The sequence below is a fragment of the Ursus arctos genome, unplaced genomic scaffold (genome assembly GCF_023065955.2).
Source record: "Ursus arctos isolate Adak ecotype North America unplaced genomic scaffold, UrsArc2.0 scaffold_22, whole genome shotgun sequence".
Lineage (NCBI taxonomy): Eukaryota > Metazoa > Chordata > Mammalia > Carnivora > Ursidae > Ursus > Ursus arctos.
The window spans coordinates 2184155-2199604 of NW_026622897.1; the positions used below are offsets into that span (position 1 = coordinate 2184155).

Consider the following 15450-nt stretch of genomic DNA (forward strand, 5'->3'; position numbering starts at 1 on the left):
ACGTGTCATGGTTGGGATGAGAAAAGTCTCAGGAGGGGTACGGGCATGTATAAAATTCTAAATCTAGGACACCACAGAAAATATTCTCATGTTAGTGGGAAGAGCAGACCGGGGCGAGGAAGCAGTGGGAGAGAAGCGGGTTAGTTCAGATGATGAACAGTCTCTACTGGGTGACTCCTCTTTAGCCGGGCATCGTTCTCTGCTCTGGGGCATGGCAGCAAACATAACAGGAGGCTTATATTCCAGGAGGGATGTGATGGGCAGCTGGTGAAATGGTCCCCAGTGAGTCCTACCTCCTGGAGGTTCTTTACTTTAATCCCATGACTCTTAGGTGTGGACTGGACCTTGGGACTTGCTTCTAATGACAGAATGTGGCCAAAGTGATGGGATGTCACTTCAGAGATTATGTTATCGGGAGATGGGGATTCTCATCTCTCTCACTCCTCCCAGCTGACATGGGGTGAGCTGACCCACGGAAAGGCCCACATGGCAGAGAACTGGCCAGTGAGAAACTGAGGCCTAAAAATAGCTCATAACTGCAGTCCTGGCCAAAAATTTGATTACAGCCTTGTGAGGATCCCTAAGCCAGAGACAACCAAAACAACGTGTGCTTTCCTACCCCCACAGAACCTATGAGATAATAAATGTTTGTTATTTTAAGCTACAAAGCTTTGGTGTAATTTGTTATGTAGACATAAATAACTAATGTAGGGGAAAAATAATCTCTCCCTCTCTCTCTCTCTCTCTCTCTCTTTCCTACATACATATAATGACTTATACAGGATAAAGGGGACCGACTGGGAGCTGGGAGTTCCTGGAGAAGCTGGAGGAGGCAGTGTTTCCATTTTGTATGGAGTGACCAGGGATAACTAGGATCATGAGATATTTGAGCCGAAGCCTGAAGGAGGGGGAGGGAGTGGACAATGTGGATTGCTGGGGGACAATGTACTAGGTCAAGAAGGCCTCAGGTACTAATGTCTTGGACAGCAGTGTGTGGGGTTTATTTGAGGAAGTACAAGAAGCCAGTATGGCTGCCAGGCAGGAACAGGTGAGGAAGGTGTTGGTTATGTATGAAGTCAGAGAAGTAGTGGGAGAAATGAATATATAGGACTTTTGAGGATATGGTAAGACCATTGGATTTAATACTAAGTAAACTGGAAAACTTTTGAAGGGATTTAAGCAAAGGAATGAGGTACCCGAGTTACATTAAAATATACGTGTAACCGACCGCTTTATAAAATGTTCTATAGGAAGGCAAGGGAGGAAGCAAAAGTATTAGTCAGGAGGCCATTATAATAACCTTGGTGAGAAATCATGGGTGGTTCAGGTCCAGGAGGTAGCAGGTGGTAGGGTAGGAAGAAAGTATATTTTGAAGGTAGAGAGGACATGATTTATGAATGGATTGGACGTAGGTGGGGAAGAAAGACACAAACCAAGAATGACTCTAATGCCCTGGGCTGAACATCTGTGAATGAAATTTCCATTTACTCTGTTGGAGAAGACTCTTTAGAGAGTAGGATTTTTGAAGGGCAAGGAGAGTGCTATGCAATCAGGATTTTTTGTTTGTTTGTTTGCTTGTTTTGTTTTTAATCTATAAAGCTATGTAAAGATGGCAAATAAGCTTTGGGGTATCTGAGTCTGGAGGTCAGGGAATCCATGTTGAAGTTCTACCTTTGGGAACCATCAAGGTACAGATGATATTATGAGGCCATTTCCTCATATCCTGCATAATTTTAAGAGGTACCACTTTCTTTTCGTTCATCAGAATATTATTCATATTGAATACTATGAGGATTAGGACATTGGAATGATGAAAGACCCTATGGGACCGGATGATACAACACAGGCATTAATGGTAGAAAAGAAGGGGAGAGGTCTGTAGACTGGACCCTGAGAAGCCTCACATTGGATCTTAGGAGCAGAAGGGACCAACAAGGGGAGGCTCAAAGGGGAGGCTAGCTATGCAGGCAAAACATGTCTAGAGAGTCAGGGAAAGAAGTTCTGTCAAGAAGCATAGAATAAGCAACTGTGTGCAATGCTGTTGCAAGATGAAATATGATTAAAATAATCACTCAACTGATTGATTGGACAGTGTGGAGATCCTTGATGATGTGGTAACAGCTGGTCTGCAGAGTGAAGTAATGGTAACTTAACTGGAGTTGATTCCATGAAACACAAGGAGACAGGAAACAGAGGTCAGTGCACACAGCTCTTTTGTGGACTTCTGCCATGAAGAGGGATGAAGAAGTTGAGAGGTGGCTGCAGAGGGAATGAGGTCAAAGGTGTGTTTGTGGTGCACAGTTTCAACTTTTAAGATAGAAGAAGTAACAGTATGTTTGTGTAACTGGTAGGAATGATCCAGTAGAGGGAGGAGAAAAGCAGATGGGCAGGAGAGTCAAATTGTTGGAGTGATGGCCTTGCTTGTGGGACAGGTGAGGTGATGAGCACATCACATAGACACGGTGGTGGGCGCTGAATTAGAAAGCAGAATGTTCATCCACAGGGAAAGGGGTGACCACACAGTAGGGTCAATCCTGGCAGGTGGGCACGTGGTTGTGGGGAGCCTGTGGGATTTCTCTTTTGGTTGTGACTATTTTCTCAATGAAATAGAGAACATGGTTCCTGAGAGTGAGGCTGGGGGAGGAAGGAGAAGCAGGAAGTGAGTGGAGACAGAAGGAGGTACTTAATTTCCATCTCGGAGTGTGGAAAAGGGACTGGGCTACTGGCACAATTCCTCCATAGCATTAGGGACCCACCTGGTGTTCATCCAGTCTCATTCAGGGGCCACATGTGAAGTGAGGCCAACAAGCATGATTATGCATTTTTCTGTAATGTTTCCGCTATTCTGGAGCAAAGATAGATTAGATGCAAAGTGGGATTTAAGGACGAACTGGGCTTTTGCCAAGTGAATACAATAACATGTATTGGAGAAGAACAAGAGTTGGAATGCAAGCTCTCTAAGGGCAGAAACAAGGACAGAAGGATGAGAGATCATAAAAGAATAGTAGCATTGATGGACTGCAGATTCTTAGAAAAAACAGAGGGGTAGTGGTACTAGAAGAAGCAAGCATGAGAGATGGAAGATGGCAGATAGTGAGTGGGGCTCAGGCTTCAGAGCCAGGAAGCCCCTTCTTCCTGAAGGAAGGGTAGGTCGAACCAATGTGCCTGTAAGACCCATCTGATAGGTACATACGTGACAAGAGGCAGAGGGATGTGTATAGACCATTACGATAAAAAAGGTGATTTTTTTTTTGACAAAATGCTTATTTAGTTTGCATTGTTTTACACTTAACATCATCATCTGAGAACGAGTCTCCCTTAATAGTGACTCTCTGAAAAAGGCAAAGATAGATTTCTTTCCATCATGCACCTGCAGCTGGTCTCTCTTGTCAGTTGTTCAAATATCATTTGCCAGCTGGTGATTAGACAAAGGGAGTAGTACTGCCTGGGCGTGCGATGACATCTTGTACCTGTAGGCTGCATGTGTGGCTGAAGTAGAAGATCCGAACACTTTTGGGACTGTGCCCTCTTTTACTGGCTGCGGCCGTGGGCAGCGTTACCCTGCTTTACAGGCTTTGGAGAGCTGTGTAAAGCAAGCCATATACTAATGCCCATAGGAGACTTGAAAGGAGACTTGAAAATCAACCTTTTATTGAGTAGAAAAAAAATGTATTTCACAAATGATTGTGCTGTGGTATAATTTATAACTTTACCTTCAATGTCAGCATTTGAGCATAGTGTTAGAAAATCTTAAAATGAGAAGAAAACTTACATAACTTCTCTCCTGATTTCTCACCCCATCAAGGTAAAGGCATCACTTGTTATCTGATCACAAGAGCACAGCATTTTCAAATACTGTTTTTGAGATAAGGCTCTTTGGAGGAAAAGGACTCCCCCATTTTTGTTACTGGCTCTCTGAAACTAAGGAAGTAAACACATGGGGGAAAGAATGTCTTCCTCAAGATCCAGACTTGCTTTACCCAGATTCAGAACCATGTAGATTTAAAGAAAGATGATTATATTACATAAGAGATAACCTTATTACGGGAAGTTCTGTTGATCTTTTCTTCTCCTATACTCCCGTAAGAGATAATAGTATATTAAATGAGAGATATGTATTTCCTTTGAAATGACTTAAGGTTATTTTTTATTCTGTGAATATTAATGAAAATTAGGTCATTGAAAACTCATCAGCAAAAATTTTCTAACTTCTAATGGGATCTTGGGAAAGACTTTCACATTTATTTTTATTATTATTAGGCTTCTTTATGAAACAGTGGGCATACAATCAAAAGCTCCTTACTAGATGTGACCTAGCTCTCCAAGGCAACAGTACATCAGGCTAGTGTCAGTGTGAGAGTTCTAAAAGATTGAAATAAAACTGAATTGTTGCTGTCCTACTCCTCAGCATAGTTGTGAAGAATTACAAATAAAAGTCTCTGTCAAGAAAGCATGAAAGAAAGAAAGAAAAAAAGAAAGAAAGAAAGAAAGAAGGAAAGAAGGAGAGAATGAAGGAAAGAAAGAATGAGGGAAGGGAGGAATGAGGGAAGGGGGAAGGAAGGAAGGAAGGAAGGAAGGAAGAAAGGAAGGAAGGAAGGGAATGAAGGAAAGGGAGGGAGGGAAGGAAGGAGGGAAGGAGGAAGGGAGGGAAGGAAGGAAGGAAAGAAGGAAGGAAAATAGGAAGGAATGAGGGAAGGGAGGAACGAGGGAAGGGAGGAATGAGGGAAAGGAAGGAGGGAAGGAAGGAAAGGAATGAAGGAAGGGAGGGAGGGAAGGAGGGAAGATAGAGAGGGAGGGAAGGAAGGAGGGAAGGAAGGAAAGAAGGAAGGAATGAGGGAAGGGAGGAACAAGGGAAGGGCAGAAAGGAAGGAAGGAGGGAAGGAAGGAAAGGAATGAAGGAAGGAGGGAAGGAAAGAAGGAAAGGAGGGAGGGAAGAGAGGGAGGGAGGGAAGGAAGGTAGGAAAAAAGCAAGGAGTGGAAGAAGCAAAAACAAACCTAGGTGACTGAGGACATTTGTTACACTTTGATCAGGAAAGTCTTAACATCCTGATTTTTGGTGTCTGCACTAGAAGATGGCAAAAGGACTCTGGCTGCCAAATACTATAGTCCCCTTGAGCTGTTCCAGTCAACTGGAATGTGTTTAATTATATTTCACTTATTATGTTTCCCTAAGGAGGGAAATTTGGGAATTTCTTTTATCTCGTATCAAACTCAGAAAGTTATTCTTTTTTACCAAAAGGGACAGAGAATAATTGCCCACCACTGAGTGTGAATATGAGGAAAAACTGATATAACACCGTGACACTGCCTCTGTCATTGCAATTTGAATATGTAAAAGAAAACCATTTCCAGGGTAAGGAAGAATTAGTAGCAGATATTTTGTAGGATGTTTTGGGAGGAACAACTCTTAGGGCACATTAATAAGTAATCAAAGTTAAAAGGAACTTTGATTAACTCTAGGTGGTGATTGAGAATATCTGCAAACACTTCTTTGAACCCTGGCTGATGGGAGAGAACAATCCGGATGCAGTCAGCTTGGTCCAAAGGAGTGCAAGAGAAGGACAGAAATCAGTGGAACCTGAGCCCTCTGGCTCAACTACCAATATTGCCATCAGGACGATGGCTGCCATCATAGCGAGGCCTACGGCTACTTAAGCAGTTACTAAAAGTCAAGCATTATCATAATATTTTGCATGTATTAATTATTTAAGGAAAAAGAGACCATAAACTTCACAAGGAGAGAGACTAAAGCTTATTCAGCTTTGTAATCGAAGGTGTCAAGTACAGGACTTGACAGAGAGAAAGCACTCAATAAATGCTGTTGAACCTGACCAAAGAATAATCCAGGCTAGATTAAAGCTTGATTCATGTTGCCCAAGGGCTTTTGCTGGTTCCTTAGTAAGGAAGAGCAGAATACTGTTGTTAGAATCTTAATACATGCTAGGTCTTCGGGGAAGACGATCCCATTCCCTCCTGGAAAAGCATGGCCAGATGGGTCCCATGCTTGATCTCTTGAACTTACAGCAATTCATACTCAACTGTTTTCATTCTTAAATGCCTCCTCAGTCACCTCCCCAAACGTCAACTTAGCCCAAGAGAGCTATGTTATTCCAGGCTCTACTATCTGTTACATGGAAGACCCAGTGTGTGTATATTGGGCAGGGGGGTGGAGGGGGTGCTTGGTAATATTCAGGGCATCAAATAGAGTACTTAGATGGCATTGCTTCAGTGGTAGAGAAAAATTGACCCTGGAATGAAACTGTTGTGGTTTAGCCTGAGAACTCTTTTTAATTTTTTATGTCTTTTGTCTTTTTAATATTTATTTATTTACTTATTTATATGTTATGTTATGTTACGTTACGTTATGTTAGTTACCATACAGTACTTCATTAGTTTTTGATGTAGTGTTCCATGACTCATTGTTGGCATATAATACCCAGTGATCCATGCAATACGTGCCCTCTTTAATACCCATCACCAGGCTAACTCATCCCCCACCCCCCTCCCCTCTGAAACCCTCAGTTTGTTTCCCAGAGTCCATAGTCTCTCATGGTTCATTCCCCCTTCTGTTACCCCCCTTTCTTCTTCCCTTTCTTCTCCTACCAATCTTCCTACTTCTTATGTTCCGTAAATGAGTGAAACCATATGATAATTGTCTTTCTTTGCTTGACTTATTTCGCTTAGCATTATCTCCTCCAGTCCCATCCATGTTGCAGCAAATGTTGAGAAATCATTCTTTTTGATGGCTGAGTAATATTCCATTGTATATATGCACCACATCTTCTTAATCCAGTCATCCGTTGAAGGGCATCTCGATATCTTTCTTTGCTTGACTTATTGCACTTAGGATAATCCCCTCCAGTTCCATCCGCATCAATGCAAATGATGGGTATTCATCCTTTCTGATGGCTGAATAATATTCCATTGTATATATGGACCACATCTTCTTTATCCATTTGTCTGTTGAAGGGCATCTCAGCTCTTCCACAGTATGGCTATTGTGGGCATTGCTGCTATGAACATTGGGGTGCATGTGCCCCTTCTTTTCGCTACATCTATATCTTTGGGGTAGATACCCAGTAGTGCAATTGCTGGGTCATAGGGTATAGACCCTCAACTCTAGGGTCAACTAATCTTTGACAAAGCAGGAAAAAATATCCAATGGATATTTTGGATAAATGGTGCTGGGAAAATTGGACAGCTATATACAGAAGAATGAAACTCGACCATTCTCTTATACCATACACAAAGATAAACTCTAAATGGGTAAAAGATCTCAGTGTGAGACAGGAATCCATCAGAATCCTAGAGGAGAACATAGGCGGTAACTTCTTTGACATTGGCCACAGCAACTTCTTTCAAGACACGTCTCCAAACGCAAGGGAAAACAAAAGCGAAAATGAACTTTTGGGACTTCATCAAGACAAAAAGCTTCTGGACAGCAAAGGAAACAGTCAACAAAACAAAGAAGCAACCCATGGAATGGGAGAAGATATTTGCAAATGACTCTGCAGATAAAAGGCTGGTATCCAAGATCTATAAAGAACTTCTCAAACTCAACACTCAAAAAACAAATAATCAAGTCAAAAAATGGGCAGAAGACATTAACAGACACTTTTACAATGAAGACATATGAATGGCTAACAGACATATGAAAAAGTGTTCAACATCAGTAGCCATCAGGGAAATTCAAATCAAAACCACACTGAGATACCACCTTATACCAGTTAGAATGGCAAAAATTAACAAGTCAAGAAACAACATATGTTGGCAAGGATGTGGAGAAAGGGGAACCCTCTTACACTGTTCGTGGGAATGCAAACTGGTGCTGCCACTTTGGAAAACAGTATGGAGGTTCCTCAAAAAGTTAAAAATTGAGAACTCTTTTAAAATTTTTATTTAAATTCCAGTTAGTTAACATATAGTAATGTTGGCTTCAGGAGTAGAATTTTGTGATTCATCATTCCATACAACACCCAGTGCTCATCAAACCAAGTGCCCTCCTTAATGTCCACCCTGCACCCACCTCCTGCCATCCACCCTCAGTTTGTTCTCTATCATTAAGCATGTCTTACAGTTTGCTTCCCTCTCTAGGTACTTACCTAAAGGTTACAAACATACAGATTCAAAGTGATACACGCACCCTGATGTTTATAGCAGCATTATCAACAATAGTCAAATTATGGAAAGAGCCCAAGTGTCTATTGACTGTTGAATGGATAAAGAAGATATGGTGTGTATATATACATATATATGTATGTATATATGTGTATATGTGTATATATATATATATATGTGTGTATATACACACATTTATATATACATATATATGTAAAATATTACTCAGCCATCAAAAAGAATGAAATCTTGCCATTTGCAACAACAGAGATAGAGCTAGAGAGTATTATGCTAAACGAAATAAGTCAGTCAAAAAAAGACAAATACCATATGACTTCACTCATATGTGGAATTTAAGAAACAAAACAGATGAGTGTAGCCTGAGAACTCTTAAAAAAAAAAAAAAAGCCTTGAAAAACCAAAGTGTTTCCATATAACTGCATTCCATAATAGAGCTCAAGAATATTTAAAGGAATACAAAAAATGTCTAGTATTAACAAAATAAAATTCATCATTTCTAGTATCCAAAAAAATTACCAGGCATGCAAGGAGAGAGAAAGATAATCAATAATGAGGAAATCAAGAAATGACACCTATCCACCTCATGCCTGTTAGAATGACTGTCATCAAACCCCCCCAAAACAAACAAAAAAAAAAACCCAACCAAACAAATAACACCCCCCCCCAAAAAAAAAGAACCCAAGAAATAACAGGTGTTGGTGAGGATGAGGAGTACTGGACTGTTGGTGGGACTGCAAGCTGGTGCAGCCACTCTGGGAAGCAGTATGGAGGTTCCTCAAAAAGTTAAAAATAGAGCCACCCTACAACCCAGCAAGTCCACTTCTGAGTATATACCTACAGGAGATGAAACACTGTGTCTGAGAGATATCTGTACCCCACGTTCATGGCAGCATTAATTACAGCAGCCAAGACAGAGAAACAACCTAAATACTATCAAAGTATGAATGGATAAATGGACCCTCTCCACAAAACATACACACACACACACACACACACACACACACACACACACAATGGGCTATTATTCCTCCATAAAAAAAGAAGGAAATCCTGCCATTTGTGACAACATGGGTGTGTCTTGGGGGCATTATGCTAAGTGACATAAGTCAGACAGAGAAAGACAAGTATGATTTCACTTAAATGTGGAATCTTAAAAACAACAACAATAACAACAACAACAACAAAGTCATGGAAAAAAGAGATTAGATTTGTGGTTACCAGAGATGGGAGTAGGGAGAAGGAGGATTGGAGGAAGGTGGTCAGAAGGTATAAAATTTCAGTTATAAGGTCATTAAATCCTGGGGACATAATGCACTCACCTAGTTCACACAGCTGCATGGTATATCTGAAAGTTTTTATGAGAGTAGATTATGTGTTCTCATCACAAAGAAAATGGTTTTCTCTCTCTCTCTCTTTTTTTTTTGTATTTATTTGAGGTTATGGGTGTTAACTAAACTTATTGTGGTGATAATTTCACAATAGATGTAAGTCAAGTCATTATACTATACACCTTGAACTTACCCAGTGCTGGATGTCAATTTTAAAAAGGGTCAAACATTCATGAATTTGAAGGCATAGCAATAGATATGATTCAAAATGAAACAGAGAAGCAAAAATACAAGAAAGATGAAAGAAAGAAGAAAGGGAAAGAAAGAGAGAGAGAGAAAGGAATGAAAGAAGAAAGGAAGGAAGAAGGAAGGAAGGAAGGAAGGAAGGAAGGAAGGAAGGAGGAAGGAAGGAAGGAAGGAAGAAGGAAGGAAGTAGGAAGAAGGAAGGAAGGAAGGAGGAAGGAAGGAAGGAGGAAGGAAGGAAGGAAGGAAGGAAGGAGGAAGGAAGGAAGGAGGAAGGAAGGAAAGAAAGGAAAGGAAAGGAAAAAGGAAAGGAAGAAAGAAGGAAAGGAAGAAGGAAGGAAGGTAGGTGAGTGCCTCAGTGAGCTGCAGAGCTGTCAGTCTGAGGTACATGAAGAGGAAGGCCAAGAAAAGTACTTGAAGAAATAGTAGGGGAACATGTTATAAATCTGATTTACCACAGAATCTCACAGATCCAAGGAGAGCAAAGAAACTCAAGCACAAGAAAAATGAAACACATCTTAAACAAATTACTCTCAGCTAGTGATAAAGAGAAAATCTTGAAATCAGCACAAGGGAAAAGACACGTTGGAGAGCGTGGAGGGGAACAGAGATCTGAGGAGGGCAGCTAACTGAGCACCAGCGGTTTCCCCGCGGTGGAAAGGAAGCGGGCTTCGCGGTGCATGGGCCCGAGCCGGCCAGTCATCACATGGCTGAAACCTAAGCGGACAGTGCCCACCAGTAGCCAGTGCAGCATCATGCTAAAAGGGGGAGAAACATAAAACCTCACAACCCAAGATTCTTTACCCAGTGAATATATCTTTTTAAAAAATGAAGGTAAAATGAAGACTGTTTCAGACATCCAAAGATGAAAGAATTTGCCCCAGCAGCCTTGCACTAGGAGAACCATTAAGGGAGGAACTTGCCACAGAAGGAGAATGACATCAGACAGAAATCTGGATCTTCGCAAGAAAGAGAAGGGCACCAGAAATAGTAAGTGTGAGTTACAGCTGCTTTTCCATGGTAGGCGCAACTCCGTTCCGATACCACACCTGCGGTCGTGGCAAGACGCCGTAGTCCAGATGCTATACCTGGACATAAATATGCCCCGTGACACTTAGTACCAGAAGTTTCTGAGTGGGGGAGAGAAACAAGGTTTTAAAATGTATGTGCCGGAAGTTGGCCTGGGAGTGTGTTTTCCAGCCATCAGATGTATAAAACCTAAGTGGAGGGTTTTGTTCCCATTGACAAGTGCGCAAATGGAAATTTTCCGCTTTTAGTCCTATAACTGATAATTGCCATGTTTATAGTTACAAATGTAACATATTTTTATATGTGCATTTTTTGAGAAAACATTTTATCATGACGGTGTTTCTAGGGCACAAACCTGTAGCAATTCTATGAATATCTAGTATAACCTTGTGTGGATCTGCTAATTATATATATATCCCAACATTTCAAACTGCATCAGTATATCTGACACAGGTTTTTTTTTTTTTTTCTGATGAAGTCTTGTACTTCCACAAAACAGAGCCTTGCAAAATCACCATCAATGCAGTTAAACTATCTGAGGAAGCAAGACAAGAGTTCTAGCAACACAACCCTTGCACATACCAGTAAATATTGTATGCAGCAGAAGAGTAATTTGATTAAATGTTATGTAGTTCAGTACAACAGGGCAGCAATTTAAAGTGCTTTTGAATTACTCTTGTGCAGGCTTTAATTTCAGATTAATTTTCTAGATTATCAATAATTAAAAACAAGGGACAACCCTAGTGAGAAATCGCTGAATTATCTTTTTATTTTCTCCTTAGAAAACTATATAATGATAGCTTCATCATAGGAGAGAAGATCCAGCATATTCAGCCAGAAACTGTAGGAAAGAAAGAGTACTCTAGAGGGTATTAGAAACTTAGTAATAAAATATTATGTTATTTCCTGGAATTTATGATGATATATTTGTCAGTTTTTAAAAATTGATAATTTGCTTTTATCTTATTTTCTAAATGTACATTTGTTTTTATATCCCACTTTGCATTTGTTATTTTGTGTATCATTCTTAGGACTTTAACTGGATACTCTGTCAGCCTCACAAAACCTGTATCTCTACAGGTACATTAGACAGTAAACTTTGGTGTGGTATCTCTCCTTCTACATATTTTAAAATGCAGCTCTTACGTGAGACACTTTTGATGGAGGTTTTATTGTCTCTCTTTCTCAGGTAATTATATGGGGGATAGTATAAAATAATCTATCCAAAAGGAAGGATTATCTGTTAGAGAAAGGAAGATGAGTTAGCAGGAGATCCTGGGTCTTATCAGAGGCAATGGTGATTATTGGACAAACGGATCATACACAATGAAATTTAACATTTGCATACTTGGGAGGGAAAGCAGAACTCTGTGACTCAAAGTCTATTTTTGTTTTCCTGCCAGCCATGAATCGTGCTTTCCTCGGACAACACAGGTGTCGTCTGGAGCTCTGGGTCCTTTGGAAAGGTAGGTTTTCTCCAAACATCCTTCCCTCTCGTACCTACGATGTCTCTGCCTTAGTAGATTTGTCTTTATGCCAATAGTCTCCGTTTATCTCCCATCACTCAGGTAAAATCCTCCCTCTCTCCACAAAATGTTCATTTATCCTGTAACTTTAATGAACGACCCTGGGAGAAGCTGGGACATCGACCAGCGGTAATTCTAGTCCCATCTTTCACCCGAGTGTAGATAAATGGAACTTTTGTGACAGGTTCCAGATAGAAACATAGTTCCATGAAAAATTAATGAAGCCGATGGTCCCGAAGTCTTACTGTGGAGGACTACTCGTGCCCGTTACACCAGATGTGATAGGAGGAAATTTGCTTTTGTTTCACCCAGGGACATTGTTTTGGAATTACAGGTTCTCAGATGCCCGTCCTGGAGCCACCAGCGAGGTAGCCCTAAACGCTCATAAAGGATTCTCTTGTGTATTCCTACGCTTGTACAAGTCTTCACTGTGCTGACTGCCTGGTTACGTCAGTATGATCTACCAGATAGTGAATGGAAGCAGAATCTGCTGTCCTTACAGGTTAGTGAAGGTCAAACAGAAGCAGGGCCTGGTAAGCTCATTCCACAGTTCAGAGGAATGGAAGGTTTTCTTTCTTCTCTGGGGTCCAGAGGAGAAGCAGTGCTTTGGAAAGATGACTGGGTGGGAAATTATAAATTTCCTGTGGAGCTTTGAAGTTCGATCTCCTTTAAAAAAAAGCTTTAATTTGTTAGTGGTACTTTTCCACCTTCCAGAAACCTATGATAGATACTCTAAGATGATCAGTTTGATCTAGTCTTTCTGTGTATAGACATCTTATGTGTGGAGATGCTTGTGGTTATGACCTCACATAGGAAGGGAGTATAATAGGACTTGTCCGGGGATTGCCTCTCCCTTCAAAGTTAGGACAGGCCTAGGCCCCTTGAATCATGAAGTGTTTGCTATTTCTGAGCCAGAAATACTTTAGTGAGTGCCATCTCTAATCTTAAACACTTTCCTTTTTTAAGATTTTTTTGACTTTTTTTATTCTCAGAGGTAAAATTTAGTCATTCATCAGTTGCATACAACACTCAGTGCTCATTACATCTATTTATTTTTTTAGAGAGAAAGAGAACTTAAGTGGGAGAGGCTGAGGGAGAGAGGGAGCAAATCCGAAACAGATTCCGCACTGAGCACGGAGCCCATGAGTTTGAGGCTCGAACTCATGACCCTGAGATCATGACTTAAGCTGAAAGCAAGAGTCAAATGCTTAACCGACTGCACCTCCCCAGGTGCCCCTTAACCACATTCTGATGAGCCAGTTACAAAGCCCAAAGGAGAGGCATCTTGTGTGATGGGTAGGTTGGGCGTGCATTTCCCATGAACACACATGTACAGAAGGGAATACTTATAATCATTTCTTCTACCAGATATGAGTTCTGGGGCTATTGCTCAATGCTCTTACCATGTGTGGTTTGAAAGGAACACCTTGGTTTGTTTGGACATTCATTTGTGGTTAAAGAGACCACATTTATTATTTCATTTATTTGGAGCTTGGCATTTATGTAGGTGGCATATCCTGCATAGACACACTTGTTCGTTATTTATGTAAGTGGAATCACTTCTCCTGCTGCCCATTGCTAATTGAATGTCATTTGGAAAATGAAGCAACCCTTGGGCAGGTGAAAATAGAACCAGGAAAGAAAACGTTGTCCTGTGGTTCATGCAGACTTCTTGCTCTTCTCTTAGTGAGTCTGTTTATTTAGGATGACTTTAAATCAACATTGGATAATGTTTACTATGTACTCCACCCTCTCCCCTCTCCCATTCCAGCCGACATAGACTGAACGGCTACTGGGGAATTTGACACCCGGGAAAGTCTACTACTTTCCAACTGTGATGTGTAGAGGGGATTTTTAAAGATGGGGAAAAGTCAAGTTTATGCAAAAATTGCTTTGCCATCTGCTGGCCCTTGTGCCTGAAATTACTGCAAGGGACATTATATAGATGGTAAGACTTTGAATGTATATTTATTTCTAAGCAAAATATAGATCACTGACCCAGAAGTTTATCCAGTTAGCCAGCAGAAACTAGAATGATTCCATACTTTTATACTTAGTGTCTTAACTCAGAATAAAGAAGGAGATTGGAACAGGTGCTTTGCTTTTAAAAGGTCATGATTTAGTCTGCAGACCTAACCTTGTATACACTTGTGCTTTTTCATCTGATTAAATCCTTTTCTATCAGTACCTCCTGACTTTGGCTTTGATTACTCAACTCCATCTGACTTTGGATCTTGCCTTGACCCATTTTTGTCTAAATAGCAGTAATTTCCTCTGTCCTGAAAGTCAATTCTCCAAGAACATTTTAGCTTGTTTTCTGGCCTTGATTTTGATGATTTGGCTCTCTTTTCTATAATACCAGAGATTAAAAAAAAAAAAAAAAAAAACTGTAGCAAGGACAGCTTCCTCCTCTGACACCTGGAGTTTTACAAGGTTGCTGTTGCCATGAGAAATGGGGAGAGAGATTTTAATTCAGAAGACATCAGGGGAAATGAGTGGCTTGGAGAACACTATTGGTAGGTCGATGGAGAAAGATCATTAATCCTTGGGAACAGGTAGGAATCCAGAACACATTTTGTCAATTTGGTTATTGCCAGGTAGAGACGCACCCCTAAGTGAGTACTAACCCTGTGGAGTCCAAACTCACCCATGTGCTAAGCTCAGGCTTGAAGGATTTCTACACGGTTCACCAGATATTTCCAAGTAGGTGAGACCCACCAGTAGAACTTGTAGCTCTTCCTCGGCTGCTTGTAAGGGAGGCACCAGCACTGTTTGTCTCTTTTTAAATTGCTTGGAGACCCTAACCTCCCTAAAGCACTCCCCTCACTGGTGGTCTCTGGGATTCGGAAGCCTCTGGAGCGTCTCCATGATCTTCATAGTTTTGAAGCAAGAATAAGAGCCTTCCTTGCTCCTTCCTCCTCTCAGCCCAAGTATTTTCTCTTTTGGGAGAATCTTGACCTGTTGTTGGGTATAGATTGGGACTTCCTCCTCTTTGTCCAGGTTCGTCTGTGTCTCCAGGCACATCAAGTTATCCTTGCACCCACACTCCCACCGCACCATCAGAAATGAGTGCTATATTCATGTGCAAAAACTTCCTGGCCCAATGGCTGGTAATTAATAGGTCCTCAACAATATTCATCAAGTGAATTGACTATAGCCATCTTCTGGACTTGCATAACATGTTT

General features: G+C 40.9%; 1 long non-coding RNA gene across 1 annotated transcript in view; it reads left to right on the forward strand.

The window, feature by feature from the left end:
* LOC125282526 (uncharacterized) overlaps positions 1-15450 on the forward strand; it is a 240704-nt gene that overhangs the window by 154561 nt on the left and 70693 nt on the right. The window contains exons 4-5 of the long non-coding RNA XR_007189637.2: positions 12143-12205; positions 12600-12767. This is a non-coding gene — a long non-coding RNA (uncharacterized LOC125282526). The remainder of the gene's footprint in view (positions 1-12142; positions 12206-12599; positions 12768-15450) is intronic.